Source organism: Puntigrus tetrazona, unplaced genomic scaffold, assembly GCF_018831695.1.
Source record: "Puntigrus tetrazona isolate hp1 unplaced genomic scaffold, ASM1883169v1 S000000978, whole genome shotgun sequence".
Taxonomy (NCBI): Eukaryota; Metazoa; Chordata; class Actinopteri; order Cypriniformes; family Cyprinidae; genus Puntigrus; species Puntigrus tetrazona.
The window spans coordinates 16691-35773 of record NW_025048573.1 but is presented as its reverse complement, the minus strand read 5'-3'; the positions used below and the strand labels follow the sequence as shown (position 1 = coordinate 35773).

Sequence of the window (19083 nt, the reverse complement as noted above, 5' to 3'; positions counted from 1 at the left end):
AAGGCAATTGAATTAAATAAGCAGTAAGGGAAAGCAAAGAGCTGGTCAAACTTTGGCCACACTAAGGGCCAGTGTATTAGATAAGTAGTGAAAAACTAAAAACCTACAGCACCTGATATTCCAAGGCAGTCTCCCATCCAAGTACTAACTAGGCCCAACTCTGCTTAGCTCCTGAGATCAGACGAGATCAGGCGTGAACAGGGTGGAATGGCCGTAAGCGAAAGTTGCTGCAAAAAGCCCCCTATTTTAAGGTGAGGCACACTAAGTGCCATTATACTAGATAAGTAATGAATGAAATACAAAAAAATACTTCAAAATGAGCTACATTAAAGATAAGAGCATTTGTTAAGTAGTTAAAAACAGTCAAACTCTGTTTAAAGAACAGCTACTTTAAAGGCAATTGAATTAAATAAGCAGTAAGGGAAAGCAAAGAGCTGGTCAAACTTTGGCCACACTAAGGGCCAGTGTATTAGATAAGTAGTGAAAAAACTCAAAAACTTACAGCACCTGGTATTCCTAGGCAGTCTCCCATCCAAGTACTAACTAGGCACAACTCTGCTTAGCTTCTGCGATCAGACGAGATCAGGCGTGAACAGGGTGGTATGGCCATAAGCGAAAGCTGCTGCAAAAAGCCCCCTATTTTAAGGTGAGGCACACTAAGTACCATTATACTAGATAAGTAATGAATGAAATACCAAAAATACTTCAAAATGAGCTACATTAAAGATAAGAGCATTAGTTAAGTAGTTAAAAACAGTCAAACTCTGTTTAAAGAACAGCTACTTTAAAGGCAATTGAATTAAATAAGCAGTAAGGGAAAGCAAAGAGCTGGTCAAACTTTGGCCACACTAAGGGCCAGTGTATTAGATAAGTAGTGAAAAAACTCAAAAGTTTCAGCACCTGGTATTCCTAGGCAGTCTCCCATCCAAGTACTAACTAGGCCCAACTCTGCTTAGCTTCTGAGATCAGACGAGATCAGGCGTGAACAGGGTGGGATGGCCGTAAGCCAAAGCTGCTGCAAAAAGCCCCTATTTTAAGGTGAGGCACACTAAGTGCCATTATACTAGATAAGTAATGAATGAAATACAAAAAAACTTCAAAATGAGCTACATTAAAGATAAGAGCATTAGTTAAGTAGTTAAAAACTGTCAAACTCTGTTTAAAGAACAGCTACTTTAAAGGCAATTGAATTAAATAAGCAGTAAGGGAAAGCAAAGAGCTGGTCAAACTTTGGCCACACTAAGGGCCAGTGTATTAGATAAGTAGTGAAAAAACTCAAAACTTACAGCACCTGGTATTCCTAGGCAGTCTCCCATCCAAGTACTAACTAGGCCCAACTCTGCTTAGCTTCTGAGATCAGGCGAGATCAGGCGTGAACAGGGTGGTATGGCCGTGTGAAGCTGCTGCAAAAAGCCCCTATTTTAAGGTGAGGCACACTAAGTGCCATTATACTAGATAAGTAATGAATGAAATACAAAAAATACTTCAAAATGAGCTACATTAAAGATAAGAGCATTAGTTAAGTAGTTAAAAACAGTCAAACTCTGTTTAAAGAACAGCTACTTTAAAGGCAATTGAATTAAATAAGCAGTAAGGGAAAGCAAAGAGCTGGTCAAACTTTGGCCACACTAAGGGCCAGTGTATTAGATAAGTAGTGAAAAACTCAAAAACTTACAGCACCTGGTATTCCTAGGCAGTCTCCCATCCAAGTACTAACTAGGCCTAACTCTGCTTAGCTTCTGAGATCAGACGAGATCAGGCGTGAACAGGTGGTATGGCCGTGTAAAAGCTGCAGCAAAAAGCCCTATTTTAAGGTGAGGCACACTAAGTGCCATTATACTAGATAAGTAATGAATGAAATACAAAAAAAAATCAAAATGAGCTACATTAAAGATAAGAGCATTAGTTAAGCAGTTAAAAACAGTCAAACTCTGTTTAAAGAACAGCTACTTTAAAGGCAATTGAATTAAATAAGCAGTAAGGGAAAGCAAAGAGCTGGTCAAACTTTGGCCACACTAAGGGCCAGTGTATTAGATAAGTAGTGAAAAAACTCAAAAACTTACAGCACCTGGTATTCCTAGGCAGTCTCCCATCCAAGTACTAACTAGGCCCAACTCTGCTTAGCTTCTGAGATCAGACGAGATCAGGCATGAACAGGGTGGTATGGCCGTAAGCGAAAGCTGCTGCAAAAAGGCCCCTATTTTAAGGTGAGGCACACTAAGTGCCATTACACTAGATAAGTAATGAATGAAATACAAAAACATACTTCAAAATGAGCTACATTAAAGATAAGAGCATTAGTTAAGTAGTTAAAAACAGTCAAACTCTGTTTAAAGAACAGCTACTTTAAAGGCAATTGAATTAAATAAGCAGTAAGGGAAAGCAAAGAGCTGGTCAAAGTTTGGCCACACTAAGGGCCAGTGTATTAGATAAGTAGTGAAAAAACTCAAAAACTTACAGCACCTGGTATTCCTAGGCAGTCTCCCACCCAAGTACTAACTAGGCCCAACTCTGCTTAGCTTCTGAGATCAGACGAGATCAGGCGTGAACAGGGTGGTATGGCCGTGGCGAAAAGCTGCTGCAAAAAGCCCCTATTTTAAGGTGAGGCACACTAAGTGCCATTATACTAGATAAGTAATGAATGAAATACAAAAAATACTTCAAATTGAGCTACATTAAAGATAAGAGCTTTAGTTAAGTAGTTAAAAACAGTCAAACTCTGTTTAAAGAACAGCTACTTTAAAGGCAATTGAATTAAATAAGCAGTAAGGAAAGCAAAGAGCTGGTCAAACTTTGGCCACACTAAAGGCCAGTGTATTAGATAAGTAGTGAAAAACTCAAAAACTTACAGCACCTGGTATTCCTAGGCAGTCTCCCATCCAAGTACTAACTAGGCCCAACTCTGCTTAGCTTCTGAGATCAGACGAGATCAGGCGTGAACAGGGTGGTATGGCCGTGCGCGAAAGCTGCTGCAAAAAGCCCCTATTTTAAGGTGAGGCACACTAAGTGCCATTATACTAGATAAGTAATGAATGAAATACAAAAAATACTTCAAAATGAGCTACATTAAAGATAAGAGCATTAGTTAAGTAGTTAAAAACAGTCAAACTCTGTTTAAAGAACAGCTACTTTAAAGGCAATTGAATTAAATAAGCAGTAAGGAAAGCAAAGAGCTGGTCAAACTTTGGCCACACTAAGGGCCAGTGTATTAGATAAGTAGTGAAAAAACTCAAAACTTACAGCACCTGGTATTCCTAGGCAGTCTCCCATCCAAGTACTAACTAGGCCCAACTCTGCTTAGCTTCTGAGATCAGACGAGATCAGGCGTGAACAGGGTGGTATGGCCGTAAGCGAAAGCTGCTGCAAAAGCCCCTATTTTAAGGTGAGGCACACTAAGTGCCATTATACTAGATAAGTAATGAATGAAATACAAAAAATACTTCAAAATGAGCTACATTAAAGATAAGAGCATTAGTTAAGTAGTTAAAAACAGTCAAACTCTGTTTAAAGAACAGCTACTTTAAAGGCAATTGAATTAAATAAGCAGTAAGGAAAGCAAAGAGCTGGTCAAACTTTGGCCACACTAAGGGCCAGTGTATTAGATAAGTAGTGAAAAAACTCAAAACTTACAGCACCTGGTATTCCTAGGCAGTCTCCCATCCAAGTACTAACTAGGCCCAACTCTGCTTAGCTTCCGAGATCAGACGAGATCAGGCGTGAACAGGGTGGGATGGCCGTGTGAAAGCTGCTGCAAAAAGCCCCTATTTTAAGGTGAGGCACACTAAGTGCCATTATACTAGATAAGTAATGAATGAAATACAAAAAATACTTCAAAATGAGCTACATTAAAGATAAGAGCATTAGTTAAGTAGTTAAAAACAGTCAAACTCTGTTTAAAGAACAGCTACTTTAAAGGCAATTGAATTAAATAAGCAGTAAGGGAAAGCAAAGAGCTGGTCAAACTTTGGCCACACTAAGGGCCAGTGTATTAGATAAGTAGTGAAAAACTCAAAAACTTACAGCACCTTGTAGTCCTAGGCAGTCTCCCATCCAAGTACTAACTAGGCCCAACTCTGCTTAGCTTCTGAGATCAGACGAGATCAGGCATGAACAGGGTTGTATGGCCGTAAGCGAAAGCTGGTGCAAAAAGCCCCCTATTTTAAGGTGAGGCACACTAAGTGCCATTATACTAGATAAGTAATGAATGAAATACAAAAAATACTTCAAAATGAGCTACATTAAAGATAAGAGCATTAGTTAAGTAGTTAAAAACAGTCAAACTCTGTTTAAAGAACAGCTACTTTAAAGGCAAATGAATTAAATAAGCAGTAAGGGAAAGCAAAGAGCTGGTCAAACTTTGGCCACACTAAGGGCCAGTGTATTAGATAAGTAGTGAAAAAACTCAAAAACTTACAGCACCTGGTATTCCTAGGCAGTCTCCCATCCAAGTACTAACTAGGCCCAGCTCTGCTTAGCTTCTGAGATCAGACGAGATCAGGCGTGAACAGGGTGGTATGGCCGTAAGCGAAAGCTGCTGCAAAAAGCCCCCTATTTTAAGGTGAGGCACACTAAGTGCCATTATACTAGATAAGTAATGAATGAAATACAAAAAAATACTTCAAAATGAGCTACATTAAAGATAAGAGCATTAGTTAAGTAGTTAAAAACAGTCAAACTCTGTTTAAAGAACAGCTACTTTAAAGGCAATTGAATTAAATAAGCAGTAAGGGAAAGCAAAGAGCTGGTCAAACTTTGGCCACACTAAGGGCCAGTGTATTAGATAAGTAGTGAAAAAACTCAAAAACTAACAGCACCTGGTATTCCTAGGCAGTCTCCCATCCAAATACTAACTAGGCCCAACTCTGCTTAATTTCTGAGATCAGACGAGATCAGGCGTGAATAGGGTGGTGTGGCCGTGCGAAAAGCTGCTGCGAAAAGCCCTATTTTAGGGTGAGGCACACTAAGTGCAATTATACTAGAAAAGTAATGAATAAAATACAAAAAACTACTTCAAAATGAGCTACATTAAAGATAAGAGCATTAGTTAAGTAGTTAAAAACAGTCAAACTCTGTTTAAAGAACAGCTACTTTAAAGGCAATTGAATTAAATAAGCAGTAAGGAAAGCAAAGAGCCGGTCAAACTTTGGCCACACTAAGGGCCAGTGTATTAGATAAGTAGTGAAAAAACTCAAAAAGGTACAGCACCTGGTATTCCAAGGCAGTCTCCCATCCAAGTACTAACTAGGCCCAACTCTGCTTAGCTTCTGAGATCAGACGAGATCAGGCGTGAACAGGGTGGTATGGCCGTAAGCGAAAGCTGCTGCAAAAAGCCCCCTATTTTAAGGTAAGGCACACTAAGTCCCTTTATACTAGATAAGTAATGAATGAAATACAAAAAATACTTCAAAATGAGCTACATTAAAGATAAGAGCATTAGTTAAGTAGTTAAAAACAGTCAAACTCTGTTTGAAGAACAGCTACTTTAAAGGCAATTGAATTAAATAAGCAGTAAGGGAAAGCAAAGAGCTGGTCAAACTTTGGCCACACTAAGGGCCAGTGTATTAGATAAGTAGTGAAAAACTCAAAAACTTACAGCACCTGGTATTCCTAGGCAGTCTCCCATCCAAGTACTAACTAGGCCCAACTCTGCTTAGCTTCTGAGATCAGACGAGATCAGGCGTGAACAGGGTGGTATGGCCGTGCGAAAAGCTGCTGCAAAAAGCCCCTATTTTAAGGTGAGGCACACTAAGTGCCATTATACTAGATAAGTAATGAATGAAATACAAAAAATACTTCAAAATGAGCTACATTAAAGATAAGAGCATTAGTTAAGTAGTTAAAAACAGTCAAACTCTGTTTAAAGAACAGCTACTTTAAAGGCAATTGAATTAAATAAGCAGTAAGGGAAAGCAAAGAGCTGGTCAAACTTTGGCCACACTAAGGGCCAGTGTATTAGATAAGTAGTGAAAAAACTCAAAAACTTACAGCACCTGGTATTCCTAGGCAGTCTCCCATCCAAGTACTAACTAGGCCCAACTCTGCTTAGCTTCTGAGATCAGACGAGATCAGGCGTGAACAGGGTGGTATGGCCATAGCGAAAGCTGCTGCGAAAAGCCCCCTATTTTAGGGTGAGGCACACTAAGTGCAATTATACTAGAAAAGTAATGAATAAAATACAAAAAATACTTCAAAATGAGCTACATTAAAGATAAGAGCATTAGTTAAGTAGTTAAAAACAGTCAAACTCTGTTTAAAGAACAGCTACTTTAAAGGCAATTGAATTAAATAAGCAGTAAGGGAAAGCAAAGAGCCGGTCAAACTTTGGCCACACTAAGGGCCAGTGTATTAGATAAGTAGTGAAAAAACTCAAAAAGGTACAGCACCTGGTATTCCAAGGCAGTCTCCCATCCAAGTAGTAACTAGGCCCAACTCTGCTTAGCTTCTGAGATCAGACGAGATCAGGCGTGAACAGGGTTGTATGGCCGTAAGCGAAAGCTGCTGCAAAAGCCCCTATTTTAAGGTGAGGCACACTAAGTGCCATTATACTAGATAAGTAATGAATGAAATACAAAAAATACTTCAAAATGAGCTACATTAAAGATAAGAGCATTAGTTAAGTAGTTAAAAACAGTCAAACTCTGTTTAAAGAACAGCTACTTTAAAGGCAATTGAATTAAATAAGCAGTAAGGAAAGCAAAGAGCTGGTCAAACTTTGGCCACACTAAGGGCCAGTGTATTAGATAAGTAGTGAAAAACTCAAAAACTTACAGCACCTGGTATTCCTAGGCAGTCTCCCATCCAAGTACTAACTAGGCCCAACTCTGCTTAGCTTCTGAGATCAGACGAGATCAGGCGTGAACAGGGTGGTATGGCCGTGGCTAAAGCTGCTGCAAAAAGCCCCTATTTTAAGGTGAGGCACACTAAGTGCCATTATACTAGATAAGTAATGAATGAAATACAAAAAAATACTTCAAAATGAGCTACATTATAGATAAGAGCATTAGTTAAGTAGTTAAAAACAGTCAAACTCTGTTTAAAGAACAGCTACTTTAAAGGCAATTGAATTAAATAAGCAGTAAGGGAAAGCAAAGAGCTGGTCAAACTTTGGCCACACTAAGGGCCAGTGTATTAGATAAGTAGTGAAAAAACTCAAAAACTTACAGCACCAGGTATTCCTAGGCAGTCTCCCATCCAAGTACTAACTAGGCCCAACTCTGCTTAGCTTCTGAGATCAGACGAGATCAGGCATGAACAGGGTTGTATGGCCGTAGGCGAAAGCTGCTGCAAAAAGCCCCCTATTTTAAGGTGAGGCACACTAAGTGCCATTATACTAGATAAGTAATGAATGAAATACAAAAAAATACTTCAAAATGAGCACCCTTAAAGATAAGAGCATTAGTTAAGTAGTTAAAAACAGTCAAACTCTGTTTAAAGAACAGCTACTTTAAAGGCAATTGAATTAAATAAGCAGTAAGGGAAAGCAAAGAGCTGGTCAAACTTTGGCCACACTAAGGGCCAGTGTATTAGATAAGTAGTGAAAAAACTCACAGCACCTGGTATTCCTAGGCAGTCTCCCATCCAAGTACTAACTAGGCATAACTCTGCTTAGCTTCTGAGATCAGACGTGAACAGGGTGGGATGGCCGTAAGCGAAAGCTGCTGCAAAAAGCCCCCTATTTTAAGGTGAGGCACACTAAGTGCCATTATACTAGATAAGTAATGAATGAAATACAAAAAAAAACTTCAAAATGAGCTACATTAAAGATAAGAGCATTAGTTAAGTAGTTAAAAACAGTCAAACTCTGTTTAAAGAACAGCTACTTTAAAGGCAAATGAATTAAATAAGCAGTAAGGGAAAGCAAAGAGCTGGTCAAACTTTGGCCACACTAAGGGCCAGTGTATTAGATAAGTAGTGAAAAAACTCAAAAACTTACAGCACCTGGTATTCCTAGGCAGTCTCCCATCCAAGTACTAACTAGGCCCAGCTCTGCTTAGCTTCTGAGATCAGACGAGATCAGGCGTGAACAGGGTGGTATGGCCGTAAGCGAAAGCTGTTGCAAAAAGCCCCCTATTTTAAGGTGAGGCACACTAAGTGCCATTATACTAGATAAGTAATGAATGAAATACAAAAAAATACTTCAAAATGAGCTACATTAAAGATAAGAGCATTAGTTAAGTAGTTAAAAACAGTCAAACTCTGTTTAAAGAACAGCTACTTTAAAGGCAATTGAATTAAATAAGCAGTAAGGAAAGCAAAGAGCTGGTCAAACTTTGGCCACACTAAGGGCCAGTGTATTAGATAAGTAGTGAAAAAACTCAAAAACTAACAGCACCTGGTATTCCTAGGCAGTCTCCCATCCAAATACTAACTAGGCCCAACTCTGCTTAATTTCTGAGATCAGACGAGATCAGGCGTGATTAGGGTGGTGTGGCCGTAAGCGAAAGCTGCTGCGAAAAGCCCCCTATTTTAGGGTGAGGCACACTAAGTGCAATTATACTAGAAAAGTAATGAATAAAATACAAAAACTACTTCAAAATGAGCTACATTAAAGATAAGAGCATTAGTTAAGTAGTTAAAAACAGTCAAACTCTGTTTAAAGAACAGCTACTTTAAAGGCAATTGAATTAAATAAGCAGTAAGGGAAAGCAAAGAGCCGGTCAAACTTTGGCCACACTAAGGGCCAGTGTATTAGATAAGTAGTGAAAAAACTCAAAAAGGTACAGCACCTGGTATTCCAAGGCAGTCTCCCATCCAAGTACTAACTAGGCCCAACTCTGCTTAGCTTCTGAGATCAGACGAGATCAGGCGTGAACAGGGTGGTATGGCCGTAAGCGAAAGCTGCTGCAAAAAGCCCCCTATTTTAAGGTAAGGCACACTAAGTCCCTTTATACTAGATAAGTAATGAATGAAATACAAAAAAATACTTCAAAATGAGCTACATTAAAGATAAGAGCATTAGTTAAGTAGTTAAAAACAGTCAAACTCTGTTTGAAGAACAGCTACTTTAAAGGCAATTGAATTAAATAAGCAGTAAGGGAAAGCAAAAAGCTGGTCAAACTTTGGCCACACTAAGGGCCAGTGTATTAGATAAGTAGTGAAAAAACTCAAAAACTTACAGCACCTGGTATTCCTAGGCAGTCTCCATTCCAAGTACTAACTAGGCCCAACTCTGCTTAGCTTCTGAGATCAGACGAGATCAGGCGTGAACAGGGTGGTATGGCCGTAAGCAGCTGCTGCAAAAAGCCCCTATTTTAAGGTGAGGCACACTAAGTGCCATTATACTAGATCAGTAATGAATGAAATACAAAAAAATACTTCAAAATGAGCTACATTAAAGATAAGAGCATTAGTTAAGTAGTTAAAAACAGTCAAACTCTGTTTAAAGAACAGCTACTTTAAAGGCAATTGAATTAAATAAGCAGTAAGGGAAAGCAAAGAGCTGGTCAAACTTTGGCCACACTAAGGGCCAGTGTATTAGATAAGTAGTGAAAAAACTCAAAAACTTACAGCACCTGGTATTCCTAGGCAGTCTCCCATCCAAGTACTAACTAGGCCTAACTCTGCTTAGCTTCTGAGATCAGGCTTGAACAGGGTGGTATGGCCGTGTGAAAAGCTGCTGCAAAAGCCCCTATTTTAAGGTGAGGCACACTAAGTGCCATTATACTAGATAAGTAATGAATGAAATACAAAAAATACTTCAAAATGAGCTACATTAAAGATAAGAGCATTAGTTAAGTAGTTAAAAACAGTCAAACTCTGTTTAAAGAACAGCTACTTTAAAGGCAATTGAATTAAATAAGCAGTAAGGGAAAGCAAAGAGCTGGTCAAACTTTGGCCACACTAAGGGCCAGTGTATTAGATAAGTAGTGAAAAAACTCAAAACTTACAGCACCTGGTATTCCTAGGCAGTCTCCCATCCAAGTACTAACTAGGCCCAACTCTGCTTAGCTTCTGAGATCAGACGAGATCAGGCGTGAACAGGGTGGTATGGCCGTGCGAAAGCTGCTGCAAAAAGCCCCTATTTTAAGGTAAGGCACACTAAGTCCCTTTATACTAGATAAGTAATGAATGAAATACAAAAAAATACTTCAAAATGAGCTACATTAAAGATAAGAGCATTAGTTAAGTAGTTAAAAACAGTCAAACTCTGTTTGAAGAACAGCTACTTTAAAGGCAATTGAATTAAATAAGCAGTAAGGGAAAGCAAAGAGCTGGTCAAACTTTGGCCACACTAAGGGCCAGTGTATTAGATAAGTAGTGAAAAAACTCAAAAACTTACAGCACCTGGTATTCCTAGGCAGTCTCCATTCCAAGTACTAACTAGGCCCAACTCTGCTTAGCTTCTGAGATCAGACGAGATCAGGCGTGAACAGGGTGGTATGGCCGTAAGCGAAAGCTGCTGCAAAAAGCCCCCTATTTTAAGGTGAGGCACACTAAGTGCCATTATACTAGATCAGTAATGAATGAAATACAAAAAAATACTTCAAAATGAGCTACATTAAAGATAAGAGCATTAGTTAAGTAGTTAAAAACAGTCAAACTCTGTTTAAAGAACAGCTACTTTAAAGGCAATTGAATTAAATAAGCAGTAAGGGAAAGCAAAGAGCTGGTCAAACTTTGGCCACACTAAGGGCCAGTGTATTAGATAAGTAGTGAAAAAACTCAAAAACTTACAGCACCTGGTATTCCTAGGCAGTCTCCCATCCAAGTACTAACTAGGCCTAACTCTGCTTAGCTTCTGAGATCAGACGATCAGGCGTGAACAGGGTGGGATGGCCGTAAGCGAAAAGCTGCTGCAAAAGCCCCTATTTTAAGGTGAGGCACACTAAGTGCCATTATACTAGATAAGTAATGAATGAAATACAAAAAAATACTTCAAAATGAGCTACATTAAAGATAAGAGCATTAGTTAAGTAGTTAAAAACAGTCAAACTCTGTTTAAAGAACAGCTACTTTAAAGGCAATTGAATTAAATAAGCAGTAAGGGAAAGCAAAGAGCTGGTCAAACTTTGGCCACACTAAGGGCCAGTGTATTAGATAAGTAGTGAAAAAACTCAAAAACTTACAGCACCTGGTATTCCTAGGCAGTCTCCCATCCAAGTACTAACTAGGCCCAACTCTGCTTAGCTTCTGAGATCAGACGAGATCAGGCGTGAACAGGGTGGTATGGCCGTAAGCGAAAGCTGCTGCAAAAAGCCCCCTATTTTAAGGTGAGGCACACTAAGTGCCATTATACTAGATAAGTAATGAATGAAATACAAAAAAATACTTCAAAATGAGCTACATTAAAGATAAGAGCATTAGTTAAGTAGTTAAAAACAGTCAAACTCTGTTTAAAGAACAGCTACTTTAAAGGCAATTGAATTAAATAAGCAGTAAGGGAAAGCAAAGAGCTGGTCAAACTTTGGCCACACTAAGGGCCAGTGTATTAGATAAGTAGTGAAAAAAACTCAAAAACTTACAGCACCTGGTATTCCTAGGCAGTCTCCCATCCAAGTACTAACTAGGCCCAACTCTGCTTAGCTTCTGAGATCAGACGAGATCAGGCGTGAACAGGGTGGTATGGCCATAAGCGAAAGCTGCTGCGAAAAGCCCCCTATTTTAGGGTGAGGCACACTAAGTGCAATTATACTAGAAAAGTAATGAATAAAATACAAAAAACTACTTCAAAATGAGCTACATTAAAGATAAGAGCATTAGTTAAGTAGTTAAAAACAGTCAAACTCTGTTTAAAGAACAGCTACTTTAAAGGCAATTGAATTAAATAAGCAGTAAGGGAAAGCAAAGAGCCGGTCAAACTTTGGCCACACTAAGGGCCAGTGTATTAGATAAGTAGTGAAAAAACTCAAAAAGGTACAGCACCTGGTATTCCAAGGCAGTCTCCCATCCAAGTACTAACTAGGCCCAACTCTGCTTAGCTTCTGAGATCAGACGAGATCAGGCGTGAACAGGGTGGTATGGCCGTGTAAAGCTGCTGCAAAAAGCCCCTATTTTAAGGTAAGGCACACTAAGTCCCTTTATACTAGATAAGTAATGAATGAAATACAAAAAAATACTTCAAAATGAGCTACATTAAAGATAAGAGCATTAGTTAAGTAGTTAAAAACAGTCAAACTCTGTTTAAAGAACAGCTACTTTAAAGGCAATTGAATTAAATAAGCAGTAAGGGAAAGCAAAGAGCTGGTCAAACTTTGGCCACACTAAGGGCCAGTGTATTAGATAAGTAGTGAAAAACTCAAAAACTTACAGCAGCTGGTATTCCTAGGCAGTCTCCCATCCAAGTACTAACTAGGCCCAACTCTGCTTAGCTTCTGAGATCAGGCGAGATCAGGCGAGAACAGGGTGGTATGGCCGTGGCGAAAGCTGCTGCAAAAAGCCCCTATTTTAAGGTGAGGCACACTAAGTGCCATTATACTAGATAAGTAATGAATGAAATACAAAAAATACTTCAAAATGAGCTACATTAAAGATAAGAGCATTAGTTAAGTAGTTAAAAACAGTCAAACTCTGTTTAAAGAACAGCTACTTTAAAGGCAATTGAATTAAATAAGCAGTAAGGGAAAGCAAAGAGCTGGTCAAACTTTGGCCACACTAAGGGCCAGTGTATTAGATAAGTAGTGAAAAAACTCAAAACTTACAGCACCTGGTATTCCTAGGCAGTCTCCCATCCAAGTACTAACTAGGCCCAACTCTGCTTAGCTTCTGAGATCAGACGAGATCAGGCGAGAACAGGGTGGTATGGCCGTGTCGAAAGCTGCTGCAAAAAGCCCCTATTTTAAGGTGAGGCACACTAAGTGCCATTATACTAGATAAGTAATGAATGAAATACAAAAAATACTTCAAAATGAGCTACATTAAAGATAAGAGCATTAGTTAAGTAGTTAAAAACAGTCAAACTCTGTTTAAAGAACAGCTACTTTAAAGGCAATTGAATTAAATAAGCAGTAAGGGAAAGCAAAGAGCTGGTCAAACTTTGGCCACACTAAGGGCCAGTGTATTAGATAAGTAGTGAAAAAACTCAAAACTTACAGCACCTGGTATTCCTAGGCAGTCTCCCATCCAAGTACTAACTAGGCCCAGCTCTGCTTAGCTTCTGAGATCAGACGAGATCAAGCGTGAACAGGGTGGTATGGCCGTAAGCGAAAGCTGCTGCAAAAAGCCCCCTATTTTAAGGTGAGGCACACTAAGTGCCATTATACTAGATAAGTAATGAATGAAATACAAAAAATACTTCAAAATGAGCTACATTAAAGATAAGAGCATTAGTTAAGTAGTTAAAAACAGTCAAACTCTGTTTAAAGAACAGCTACTTTAAAGGCAATTGAATTAAATAAGCAGTAAGGGAAAGCAAAGAGCTGGTCAAACTTTGGCCACACTAAGGGCCAGTGTATTAGATAAGTAGTGAAAAAACTCAAAAACTTACAGCACCTGGTAATCCTAGGCAGTCTCCCATCCAAGTACTAACTAGGCCCAGCTCTGCTTAGCTTCTGAGATCAGACGAGATCAGGCGTGAACAGGGTGGTATGGCCGTGGCGAAAGCTGCTGCAAAAAGCCCCTATTTTAAGGTGAGGCACACTAAGTGCCATTATACTAGATAAGTAATGAATGAAATACAAAAAATACTTCAAAATGAGCTACATTAAAGATAAGAGCATTAGTTAAGTAGTTAAACACAGTCAAACTCTGTTTAAAGAACAGCTACTTTAAAGGCAATTGAATTAAATAAGCAGTAAGGGAAAGCAAAGAGCTGGTCAAACTTTGGCCACACTAAGGGCCAGTGTATTAGATAAGTAGTGAAAAAACTCAAAACTTACAGCACCTGGTATTCCTAGGCAGTCTCCCATCCAAGTACTATCTAGGCCCAGCTCTGCTTAGCTTCTGAGATCAGACGAGATCAGGCGTGAACAGGGTGGTATGGCCGTGCGAAAGCTGCTGCAAAAAGCCCCTATTTTAAGGTGAGGCACACTAAGTGCCATTATACTAGATAAGTAATGAATGAAATACAAAAAATACTTCAAAATGAGCTACATTAAAGATAAGAGCATTAGTTAAGTAGTTAAAAACAGTCAAACTCTGTTTAAAGAACAGCTACTTTAAAGGCAATTGAATTAAATAAGCAGTAAGGGAAAGCAAAGAGCTGGTCAAACTTTGGCCACACTAAGGGCCAGTGTATTAGATAAGTAGTGAAAAAACTCAAAAACTTACAGCACCTGGTATTCCTAGGCAGTCTCCCATCCAAGTACTAACTAGGCCCAGCTCTGCTTAGCTTCTGAGATCAGACGAGATCAGGCGTGAACAGGGTGGGATGGCCGTGCTTAAAGCTGCTGCAAAAAGCCCCTATTTTAAGGTGAGGCACACTAAGTGCCATTATACTAGATAAGTAATGAATGAAATACAAAAAAATACTTCAAAATGAGCTACATTAAAGATAAGAGCATTAGTTAAGTAGTTAAAAACAGTCAAACTCTGTTTAAAGAACAGCTACTTTAAAGGCAATTGAATTAAATAAGCAGTAAGGGAAAGCAAAGAGCTGGTCAAACTTTGGCCACACTAAGGGCCAGTGTATTAGATAAGTAGTGAAAAACTCAAAACTTACAGCACCTGGTATTCCTAGGCAGTCTCCCATCCAAGTACTAACTAGGCCCAACTCTGCTTAGCTTCTGAGATCAGACGAGATCAGGCGTGAACAGGGTAGTATGGCCGTAAGCGAAAGCTGCTGCAAAAAGGCCCCTATTTTAAGGTGAGGCACACTAAGTGCCATTATACTAGATAAGTAATGAATGAAATACAAAAAATACTTCAAAATGAGCTACATTAAAGATAAGAGCATTAGTTAAGTAGTTAAAAACAGTCAAACTCTGTTTAAAGAACAGCTACTTTAAAGGCAATTGAATTAAATAAGCAGTAAGGGAAAGCAAAGAGCTGGTCAAACTTTGGCCACACTAAGGGCCAGTGTATTAGATAAGTAGTGAAAAAACTCAAAAACTTACAGCACCTCGTATTCCTAGGCAGTCTCCCATCCAAGTATTAACTAGGCCCAACTCTGCTTAGCTTCTGAGATCAGACGAGATCAGGCGTGAACAGGGTGGGATGGCCGTAAGCGAAAGCTGCTGCAAAAAGCCCCCTATTTTAAGGTGAGGCATACTAAGTGCCATTATACTAGATAAGTAATGAATGAAATACAAAAAAATACTTCAAAATGAGCTACATTAAAGATAAGAGCATTAGTTAAGTAGTTAAAAACAGTCAAACTCTGTTTAAAGAACAGCTACTTTAAAGGCAATTGAATTAAATAAGCAGTAAGGGAAAGCAAAGAGCTGGTCAAACTTTGGCCACACTAAGGGCCTGTGTATAAGATAAGTAGTGAAAAAACTCAAAAACTTACAGCACCTGGTATTCCTAGGAAGTCTCCCATCCAAGTACTAAATAGGCCCAACTCTGCTTAGCTTCTGAGATCAGACGAGATCAGGCGTGAACAGGGTGGGATGGCCGTAAGCGAAAGCTGCTGCAAAAAGCCCCTATTTTAAGGTGAGGCACACTAAGTGCCATTATACTAGATAAGTAATGAATGAAATACAAAAAAATACTTCAAAATGAGCTACATTAAAGATAAGAGCATTAGTTAAGTAGTTAAAAACAGTAAAACTCTGTTTAAGGAACAGCTACTTTAAAGGCAATTGAATTAAATAAGCAGTAAGGGAAAGCAGAGAGCTGGTCAAACTTTGGCCACACTAAGGGCCAGTGTATTAGATAAGTGGTGAAAAACTGAAAAACTTACAGCACCTGGTATTCCTAGGCAGTCTCCCATCCAAGTACTAACTAGGCCCAACTCTGCTAAGCTTCTGAGATCAGACGAGATCAGGCGTGAACAGGGTGGGATGGCCGTAAGCGAAAGCTGCTGCAAAAAGCCCCCTATTTTAAGGTGAGGCACACTAAGTGCCATTATACTAGATAAGTAATGAATGAAATACAAAAAAATACTTCAAAATGAGCTACATTAAAGATAAGAGCATTAGTTAAGTAGTTAAAAACAGTCAAACTCTGTTTAAAGAACAGCTACTTTAAAGGCAATTGAATTAAATAAGCAGTAAGGGAAAGCAAAGAGCTGGTCAACCTTTGGCCACACTAAGGGCCAGTGTATTAGATAAGTAGTGAAAAAACTCAAAAACTTACAGCACCTGGTATTCCTAGGCAGTCTCCCATCCAAGTACTAACTAGGCCCAACTCTGCTAGCTTCTGAGATCAGACGAGATCAGGCGTGAACAGGGTAGTATGGCCGTGCGAAAGCTGCTGCAAAATGCCCCCTATTTTAAGGTGAGGCACACTAAGTGCTTTTATACTAGATACGTAATGAATGAAATACAAAAAAATACTTCAAAATGAGCTACATTAAAGATAAGAGCATTAGTTAAGTAGTTAAAAACAGTCAAAGTCTGTTTAAAGAACAGCTACTTTAAAGGCAATTGAATTAAATAAGCAGTAAGGGAAAGCAAAGAGCTGGTCAAACTTTGGCCACACTAAGGGCCAGTGTATTAGATAAGTAGTGAAAAAACTCAAAAACTTACAGCACCTGGTATTCCTAGGCAGTCTCCCATCCAAGTACTAACTAGGCCCAACTCTGCTTAGCTTCTGAGATCAAACTAGATCAGGCATGAACAGGGTGGGATGGCCGTAAGCGAAAGCTGCTGCAAAAAGCCCCCTATTTTAAGGTGAGGCACACTAAGTGCCATTATACTAGATAAGTAATGAATGAAATACAAAAAAATACTTCAAAATGAGCTACATTAAAGATAAGAGCATTAGTTAAGTAGTGAAAAACAGTCAAACTCATTTTAAAGAACAGCTACTTTAAAGGCAATTGAATTAAATAAGCAGTAAGGGAAAGCAAAGAGCTGGTCAAACTTTGGCCACACTAAGGGCCAGTGTATTAGATAAGTAGTGAAAAAACTCAAAAACTTAACGCACCTGGTATTCCTAGGCAGTCTCCCATCCAAGTACTAACTAGGCCCAACTCTGCTTAGCTTCTGAGATCAGACAAGATCAGGCGTGAACAGGGTGGTATGGCCGTAAGCGAAAGCTGCTGCAAAAAGCCCCCTATTTTAAGGTGAGGCACACTAAGTGCCATTATACTAGATAAGTAATGAATGAAATACAAAAAAATACTTCAAAATGAGCTACATTAAAGATAAGAGCATTAGTTAAGTAGTTAAAAACAGTCAAACTCTGTGTAAAGAACAGCTACTTTAAAGGCAATTGAATTAAATAAGCAGTAAGGGAAAGCAAAGAGCTGGTCAAACTCTGGCCACACTAAGGGCCAGTGTATTAGATAAGTAGTGAAAAAACTCAACAACTTACAGCACCTGGTATTCCTAGGCAGTCTCCCATCCAAGTACTAACTAGGCCCAACTCTGCTTAGCTTCTGAGATCAGACAAGATCAGGCGTGAACAGGGTGGTATGGCCGTGGCGAAAGCTGCTGCAAAAGCCCCTATTTTAAGGTGAGGCACACTAAGTGCCATTATACTAGATAAGTAATGAATGAAATACAAAAAATACTTCAAAATGAGCTACATTAAAGATAAGAGCATTAGTTAAGTAGTTAAAAACAGTCAAACTCTGTTTAAAGAACAGCTACTTTAAAGGCAATTGAATTAAATAAGCAGTAAGGGAAAGCAAAGAGCTGGTCAAACTTTGGCCACACTAAGGGCCAGTGTATTAGATAAGTAGTGAAAAACTCAAAAACTTACAGCACCTGGTATTCCTAGGCAGTCTCCCATCCAAGTACTAACTAGGCCCAACTCTGCTTAGCTTCTGAGATCAGACGAGATCAGGCGTGAACAGGGTGGTATGGCCGTGAGCGAAAGCTGCTGCAAAAAGCCCCCTATTTTAAGGTGAGGCACACTAAGTGCCATTATACTAGATAAGTAATGAATGAAATACAAAATATACTTCAAAATGAGCTACATTAAAGAAAAGAGCATTAGTTAAGTAGTTAAAAACAGTCAAACTATCTTTAAAGAACAGCTACTTTAAAGGCAATTGAATTAAATAAGCAGTAAGGGAAAGCAAAGAGCTGGTCAAACTTTGGCCACACTAAGGGCCAGTGTATTAGATAAGTAGTGAAAAAACTCAAAAACTTACAGCACCTGGTATTCCTAGGCAGTCTCCCATCCAAGTACTAACTAGGCCCAACTCTGCTTAGCTTCTGAGATCAGACGAGATCAGGCGTGAACAGGGTGGTATGGCCGTAAGCGAAAACTGCTGCAAAAAGCCCCCTATTTTAAGGTGAGGCACACTAAGTGCCATTATACTAGATAAGTAATGAATGAAATACAAAAGTATACTTCAAAATGAGCTACATTAAAGATAAGAGCATTAGTTAAGTAGTTAAAACCAGTCAAACTCTGTTTAAAGAACAGCTACTTTAAAGGCAATTAAATTAAATAAGCAGTAAGGGAAAGCAAAGAGCTGGTCAAACTTTGGCCACACTAAGGGCCAGTGTATTAGATAAGTAGTGAAAAAACTCAAAAACTTACAGCACCTGGTATTCCTAGGCAGTCTCCCATCCAAGTACTAACTAGGCCCAACTCTGCTTAGCTTCTGAGATCAGACGAGATCAGGCGTGAACAGGGTGGTATGTCCGTAAGCGAAAGCTGCTGCAAAAAGGCCCCTATTTTAAGGTGAGGCACAGTAAGTGCCATTATACTAAATAAGTAATGAAAAATACAAAAAAAATACTTCAAAATGAGCTATATTAAAGATAAGAGCATTAGTTAAGTAGTTAAAAACAGTCAAACTCTGTGTAAAGAACAGCTACTTTAAAGGCAATTGAAATAAATAAGCAGTAAGGGAAAGCAAAGAGCTGGTCAAACTCTGGCCACACTAAGGGCCAGTGTATTAGATAAGTAGTGAAAAAACTCAACAACTTACAGCACCTGGTATTCCTAGGCAGTCTCCCATCCAAGTACTAACTAGGCCCAACTCTGCTTAGCTTCTGAGATCAGACAAGATCAGGCGTGAACAGGGTGGTATGGCCGTGGCGAAAGCTGCTGCAAAAAGCCCCTTTTTTAGGTGAGGCACACTAA

At 39.1% G+C, this 19083-nt stretch overlaps 7 non-coding genes and 40 pseudogenes across 7 annotated transcripts; all 47 read right to left on the bottom strand.

Annotated features, from left to right (window-relative positions):
- Positions 1-100: 100 nt before the first annotated feature.
- On the bottom strand, positions 101-219 carry LOC122338036 (annotated as a pseudogene).
- A 276-nt stretch (positions 220-495) lies between these two features.
- LOC122337967 lies at positions 496-614 on the bottom strand (annotated as a pseudogene).
- Positions 615-888: 274 nt separating this feature from the next.
- LOC122337965 lies at positions 889-1007 on the bottom strand (annotated as a pseudogene).
- A 272-nt stretch (positions 1008-1279) lies between these two features.
- On the bottom strand, positions 1280-1398 carry LOC122337961 (annotated as a pseudogene).
- A 270-nt stretch (positions 1399-1668) lies between these two features.
- On the bottom strand, positions 1669-1786 carry LOC122337990 (annotated as a pseudogene).
- Positions 1787-2056: 270 nt separating this feature from the next.
- Positions 2057-2175, bottom strand: LOC122338000. Its single transcript, XR_006249670.1, has one exon. It is a non-coding gene; the product is annotated as a 5S ribosomal RNA (ribosomal RNA).
- A 276-nt stretch (positions 2176-2451) lies between these two features.
- Positions 2452-2570, bottom strand: LOC122337971 (annotated as a pseudogene).
- Positions 2571-2842: 272 nt separating this feature from the next.
- Positions 2843-2961, bottom strand: LOC122338021 (annotated as a pseudogene).
- A 272-nt stretch (positions 2962-3233) lies between these two features.
- On the bottom strand, positions 3234-3352 carry LOC122337962. The gene has a single exon (XR_006249663.1). It is a non-coding gene; the product is annotated as a 5S ribosomal RNA (ribosomal RNA).
- Positions 3353-3623: 271 nt separating this feature from the next.
- LOC122337968 lies at positions 3624-3742 on the bottom strand (annotated as a pseudogene).
- A 271-nt stretch (positions 3743-4013) lies between these two features.
- On the bottom strand, positions 4014-4132 carry LOC122337977 (annotated as a pseudogene).
- Positions 4133-4407: 275 nt separating this feature from the next.
- LOC122337985 lies at positions 4408-4526 on the bottom strand. Its single transcript, XR_006249665.1, has one exon. It is a non-coding gene; the product is annotated as a 5S ribosomal RNA (ribosomal RNA).
- A 276-nt stretch (positions 4527-4802) lies between these two features.
- Positions 4803-4921, bottom strand: LOC122337991 (annotated as a pseudogene).
- A 272-nt stretch (positions 4922-5193) lies between these two features.
- On the bottom strand, positions 5194-5312 carry LOC122338031 (annotated as a pseudogene).
- A 274-nt stretch (positions 5313-5586) lies between these two features.
- On the bottom strand, positions 5587-5705 carry LOC122338029 (annotated as a pseudogene).
- Positions 5706-5978: 273 nt separating this feature from the next.
- On the bottom strand, positions 5979-6097 carry LOC122338042 (annotated as a pseudogene).
- Positions 6098-6371: 274 nt separating this feature from the next.
- LOC122337987 lies at positions 6372-6490 on the bottom strand (annotated as a pseudogene).
- A 271-nt stretch (positions 6491-6761) lies between these two features.
- LOC122338035 lies at positions 6762-6880 on the bottom strand (annotated as a pseudogene).
- A 274-nt stretch (positions 6881-7154) lies between these two features.
- LOC122337963 lies at positions 7155-7273 on the bottom strand (annotated as a pseudogene).
- A 653-nt stretch (positions 7274-7926) lies between these two features.
- On the bottom strand, positions 7927-8045 carry LOC122337973. Its single transcript, XR_006249664.1, has one exon. It is a non-coding gene; the product is annotated as a 5S ribosomal RNA (ribosomal RNA).
- Positions 8046-8320: 275 nt separating this feature from the next.
- Positions 8321-8439, bottom strand: LOC122337976 (annotated as a pseudogene).
- Positions 8440-8714: 275 nt separating this feature from the next.
- Positions 8715-8833, bottom strand: LOC122338030 (annotated as a pseudogene).
- Positions 8834-9109: 276 nt separating this feature from the next.
- Positions 9110-9228, bottom strand: LOC122338017 (annotated as a pseudogene).
- Positions 9229-9880: 652 nt separating this feature from the next.
- LOC122338028 lies at positions 9881-9999 on the bottom strand (annotated as a pseudogene).
- A 273-nt stretch (positions 10000-10272) lies between these two features.
- Positions 10273-10391, bottom strand: LOC122338016 (annotated as a pseudogene).
- A 276-nt stretch (positions 10392-10667) lies between these two features.
- Positions 10668-10784, bottom strand: LOC122337983 (annotated as a pseudogene).
- Positions 10785-11059: 275 nt separating this feature from the next.
- Positions 11060-11178, bottom strand: LOC122338037. Its single transcript, XR_006249674.1, has one exon. It is a non-coding gene; the product is annotated as a 5S ribosomal RNA (ribosomal RNA).
- Positions 11179-11455: 277 nt separating this feature from the next.
- Positions 11456-11574, bottom strand: LOC122337997. The gene has a single exon (XR_006249667.1). It is a non-coding gene; the product is annotated as a 5S ribosomal RNA (ribosomal RNA).
- Positions 11575-11850: 276 nt separating this feature from the next.
- On the bottom strand, positions 11851-11969 carry LOC122337960 (annotated as a pseudogene).
- Positions 11970-12240: 271 nt separating this feature from the next.
- LOC122337994 lies at positions 12241-12359 on the bottom strand (annotated as a pseudogene).
- A 272-nt stretch (positions 12360-12631) lies between these two features.
- LOC122337969 lies at positions 12632-12748 on the bottom strand (annotated as a pseudogene).
- A 274-nt stretch (positions 12749-13022) lies between these two features.
- Positions 13023-13141, bottom strand: LOC122338004 (annotated as a pseudogene).
- A 275-nt stretch (positions 13142-13416) lies between these two features.
- Positions 13417-13535, bottom strand: LOC122337988 (annotated as a pseudogene).
- A 272-nt stretch (positions 13536-13807) lies between these two features.
- Positions 13808-13926, bottom strand: LOC122338039 (annotated as a pseudogene).
- A 272-nt stretch (positions 13927-14198) lies between these two features.
- LOC122337970 lies at positions 14199-14317 on the bottom strand (annotated as a pseudogene).
- Positions 14318-14589: 272 nt separating this feature from the next.
- LOC122338002 lies at positions 14590-14708 on the bottom strand (annotated as a pseudogene).
- Positions 14709-14983: 275 nt separating this feature from the next.
- Positions 14984-15102, bottom strand: LOC122338038 (annotated as a pseudogene).
- Positions 15103-15378: 276 nt separating this feature from the next.
- LOC122338014 lies at positions 15379-15497 on the bottom strand (annotated as a pseudogene).
- A 274-nt stretch (positions 15498-15771) lies between these two features.
- LOC122338033 lies at positions 15772-15890 on the bottom strand (annotated as a pseudogene).
- A 276-nt stretch (positions 15891-16166) lies between these two features.
- Positions 16167-16284, bottom strand: LOC122337989 (annotated as a pseudogene).
- A 274-nt stretch (positions 16285-16558) lies between these two features.
- LOC122337959 lies at positions 16559-16677 on the bottom strand (annotated as a pseudogene).
- Positions 16678-16953: 276 nt separating this feature from the next.
- Positions 16954-17072, bottom strand: LOC122337974 (annotated as a pseudogene).
- Positions 17073-17348: 276 nt separating this feature from the next.
- Positions 17349-17467, bottom strand: LOC122337982 (annotated as a pseudogene).
- Positions 17468-17738: 271 nt separating this feature from the next.
- On the bottom strand, positions 17739-17857 carry LOC122338008 (annotated as a pseudogene).
- Positions 17858-18132: 275 nt separating this feature from the next.
- On the bottom strand, positions 18133-18251 carry LOC122338026. Its single transcript, XR_006249673.1, has one exon. It is a non-coding gene; the product is annotated as a 5S ribosomal RNA (ribosomal RNA).
- Positions 18252-18527: 276 nt separating this feature from the next.
- Positions 18528-18646, bottom strand: LOC122338012 (annotated as a pseudogene).
- Positions 18647-18921: 275 nt separating this feature from the next.
- On the bottom strand, positions 18922-19040 carry LOC122337981 (annotated as a pseudogene).
- Positions 19041-19083: the final 43 nt, after the last annotated feature.